A 4,431-nucleotide genomic window follows, 5' to 3' on the forward strand; every position below is an offset into this window, starting at 1 on the left:
CTAAATGTGTGTTCATTCAGCACAAGGTTGGTTGGCTAGTTTGTATTATTTGGCCATTTTGTACTTGTATAACTTTCATAGATTAACATATTTTTTATTCAACTCTGTATTTTCCACCCCTTAGGTGTCGTGGTTGTCTGCTGTTATTGTTCCAGCAGATGCCTGGGAGAAGTCCCTCACTGTGTAGCCGTGGAGGTTGTCAGAAGACATAGGGATTGCAAAGATGCCGTAAGGTATGTGTTACTGGAGCTGCTCACTCAGCAGCACTGCTCTGCACAAGATATTGCTGCTGTGTAGAAAGCTCCCAGAATAGAGATTCCTTCCCATGGGATCAGCCAGGAGGATCAGCCTCTTCTCCCTAGGGAGTGTGCTCTTTGTAGAGGCATCTAGTACCCGTGGCTCTGCCGTGAGGAGTAGGGTCCCAGCGAGGGGCTGGCTGAAGTCCTTGGGGCCACGAGGGCACTCTGAGTGTGGTTTGGTATTGCAGAGCCAGCTCTTGGTCTGCTGTGAGTGGGAGAGGGCTCATCTGTGATGAGGTTGGAGGGAAAGTGGGTGGCTTAGGGGGGCCTTTTCCCACTTCTGGAGTGCTTATCAGCTTCTCCCACCCTTCTGAATGTGTCAGTGTTTAGAGGGCGCTGGACCAGCTCAGAGCAGAACAAAACTGAGCACCATCCTCTAGAAGGGCTGTGGAGAACTCACTGCTAATGGCTTTCTTCTGAGGGAGACATAGGCATGGTGGAGAGCTGGAAACGTCTCCTCCAGGAGGCCTAGAGGAGCTCAGCAGCCCTACACTGAGCACCCTTTTACTTTACATTAATTTTCCGTTCATTTGGGCTGAAATTCCTCATGTCAGATAGTAAAATGTGAATGAAGCTAGGTGAAGCTGTCAGCAGGCAGCAGCATCCTAGGAGGAGTGGAAAAACACTGGTGGGAGCAGAGGCCCAGCCTCCAAGGCTTGCTGGTCACAGCAGGTTGGTGCTGGAGTGCTCCAGGTTGCAGCCCTGCTGTGGACAGCCTGCTCATGGTGGCTCATTCATTTCCTTGCATGCCCTTAAGCAGGTACTTGCTCAAGCAGGCAGACGTTTGCTTTTTAAAATGCTATAAAATCTTATTATTACTGGTCTTGTCTCTGGGCTGTGCACCTAAGTTTGTTAAACCAGCCCTGCTTTGATGGATCATCCTAGGAGGAAAGGAGGGAGACCTGAGGATGACAGCAGTTCTGCTTCTTAGTTTCCAGATTTTTTCCAGCGCTGCATTAAAGATTAGGAATTACTTGGTGTCCTGTATTATACAAAATGCAAAATATATAGCACCATGCAACCTGTCCCACTGCCTGCAGCACCTGATGACCCCCACAATTAGCCTACAGCAAGAAATACAGCTTCTGATAAAGGCTTGTGCTTAAAGGCAGGGAAAAAGCAAACACAAGTTTATTTTTCTTTTTCTTACTCTGCAAACCTGCCTGTGCTGCAATAGTCTACAAACTTGAGATGCTACTGGTAGGAGCAGAAATCTGATTTCATGCATCTAGCAACCTATAATGCCATCCTCCTGGCTGCAAACAACCCAGAGCAGCTCTTGAACTGCAAGCTCAAGTGCTGGGCTCAGAGGGGAAGCTTAGGGACTGCTTTCTGGCAGTGTAAGTAGTTCAGACACCCACTCTGTAGGAAGAAAAATCACAATAACCTCTTCTCTCCTCCTCTCTCTCCCACTCACCATTACTAATTTATCCTGATTGTAATGGCTTCTATTTGCTCTAAGCAGATCCTGTTCCCTTCCTTAGAAGACCTGCACAGCTACAGGGACATAATATTCCCAATGGAGGATCTGTTCTTGGATTCAGGCAGACTTGGGCAGATGTAATGATGGGAGCCCCCCTTTTTCAATCAGCCAACCCATGGCCATTTTAATGTGATTGTAATCTGAGAAAAGAACCTGGTGCTGCATCTGGAGAAACCCATCCCATGGTAATGAGCTGTCTTTGTAGTTATTGTCACAGGGAAACATTTTGCAAAGATTTTACCTCTCTTCAGGAACCCAGCCACCACTCTTTGCACAAGCTGGTGTGGCTGGAGGCTATCCCATGTGTGTGCTGTGTGGCACCAGAGCAGCCCTGCCACTTGCAGGGGTGCAAGGACAAGCTTATCCTCTGTGCACTCCCACCCGTGGGGTTCACAGTGTACCAGAGTTCCACCTCCCTGTCCATTCCGGTGTCAAAACAAATGCTAACGCTGCCCTGGAGCACTGCTAGTGACCTCTCTGGTAGTTTCTGAGGGATGGCCCTGTTCAGCCTGTGTCTGCTCTGCTGCTTCTGACATGATCCCAGTGTGGCACTGGGGACCCCAGCAAGGTGCCACCTTGTAGCCCCAGCCAGAATCCAGGATGGGACAGAAGCTTCCCCATGTGTCTCCTGGTGGTCAGCCATGCCTCTGCATTCCCCAGGCTCCTGCTGTTGGATTTAGGGCTGTCACTTTGTCATGAAGTCCTAAATCACACTCGCAGTGCCTGCTGTCAGCATGGCTGTCAGTTCCTAAGCACTGTGTGGTGCCCTTGGCTTTACGCTTGTCTGCACTGCCCTGACTAACTGTGAGCATCATATAAATAAACATTAATTCACTCAGTGCCTCCCCTCTGCCCTGGATTTTCAGAGGCATGTGGCAGCCAGCAGGTCAGGAGGGCAACATGTCACTGCCAGTGGTGCAGTGTCTCAGTGTCACACCTCCTAGGCATGCCTAATTTAACAGGGATGTTTTTTAACAGGGAACTAGCTAATCAAGCTTGCAACCTGTGCTGGGCCAGCCCCCTTCTCGTCTCTCCCGTCACCCCAGTGTGTGGCCATGACTATTCAGGAAGCTCCCAGTCTGACCAGTTTGGTGGTGTGCGCTTCCATGGTTCCCTCAGGCAGGTCTCTGTGCGTGGCCGGGTGGCACAGCCCCAAGGGCTAGGGGACCTCTGCCTGCGGATTTGGGTATGTGTGAAATGGGTGCCAGGGTGGGTGCCAGCAGGGCTGTCCTGTGAGGGACAGCGCACTGAGTGTCATTTTTGTAGCCTTGGAAACCAAAAGGACATTAACATTGCATGGTGTAGCAGAAATGCTAAGTCAGGGACTGAACCAGTGATGAAGCACCTGGTGGGAAGGCAGGGCCAACCCAGGACAGCTCAGGTGCATGCAGTGAACCTGAATGACTGGAAGGGATGGAGCCAGGATCCACCCCTTCCCAGGCCTCATGTGAGGGTTGGCAGCGGAGGTGAGAGGATCTCGCTAGAGATCCCTGCATACCTGAGGCCTTCAAAGGTAAGCAGCTTTTCTTCCTTTGTTTCTGCTTCTGTAACTGCTGCGTTTAGGCTTGTTCTTGTTTGCTGCAGCCTAGGATTGTGCTACCCCACTACTATCTCTGTACTTTCCATCACGCTGTAGCATTACACGAGGTGTGTGCAGTGCTGAGGCACTGCCATGTCCTGGAGACAGCTCCAACCTGTAGCTGGCAGTCAAGAGATGCAGAGGGGTTTTGGAGAAAGACTGAAGTGTAAGCGAAGAGCACAATGCTTGGAGGGAAGGAGCTGTGAGTGGTGCTGGGGGAGGATCTGGTTTGAGCCTTCCCACCTGGTTTAGCTGTCCCTTGGTGCCCCTGTCTGTGACATGGGCTGGTGAGCCTGGGCACCCAGCAGAGAGCTCGGGCCTGGTCCGGCCTGTCCCTGCCACCAAACCTGCTTCTGCATCAATTCTGGGCTACTCTCAGACACTAGATTTTCCATTTCTACAACGGTACCAGCACAAAGGCTCTCCCAGGGTCTCATTTTGTCCTACCTTCTCTGTTGCTTCTAATTAATGTGATGGCCACCCAGTCACACAGCGTGTGTCCATCTGTATGGGTGTGCTGGAGGGGATGAGAACACTGCACCCAGTCCTGTGACAGAGGGAGGGGTAAGGCGTGGTTCAGAGAAACCAAAATTGTTCTGGGCTGTGAATCATGGGCATCGCATCCTCAGAAATGGCGTAGCTCAGTGCCACACATCAGCGCTGGCTGTGAGTCACTGGTAATGTTCTGATAACTCGGATTTATAGGTTTAATATTGGTCTGTGGCTGTGCAGATTGCTTCGTCAGTTTTCTTTCCCGTCCTGAGGTACCGTAAATAGGATATTTGGGCTTGTTGTTTTTTAATAAATGTGCTGCGTTTCAAAGGATATTGGAAACTTTCCCTGCCATTTTTTAGTGAGGCAGGAGCTGGTCTCACTGACGCTGGGGTCCTGTTTGCAGGCTGGATAAGCAGCTGGTGCTGCAGAACTGCCCCGTCAGGATCAGGTGAATGTTGCTGTCACCGTGAGTGCACCAATTTCAGCAGTGCTTGTGCAGGCTCTTTGTAGTTGAACCCATCTTTATTTCAAAAATCCACCAGCAACTGCTTTTTGTAAACTAAAAAAAAAAAAAA

Source organism: Numida meleagris, chromosome 8 (assembly GCF_002078875.1).
Source record: "Numida meleagris isolate 19003 breed g44 Domestic line chromosome 8, NumMel1.0, whole genome shotgun sequence".
Lineage (NCBI taxonomy): Eukaryota > Metazoa > Chordata > Aves > Galliformes > Numididae > Numida > Numida meleagris.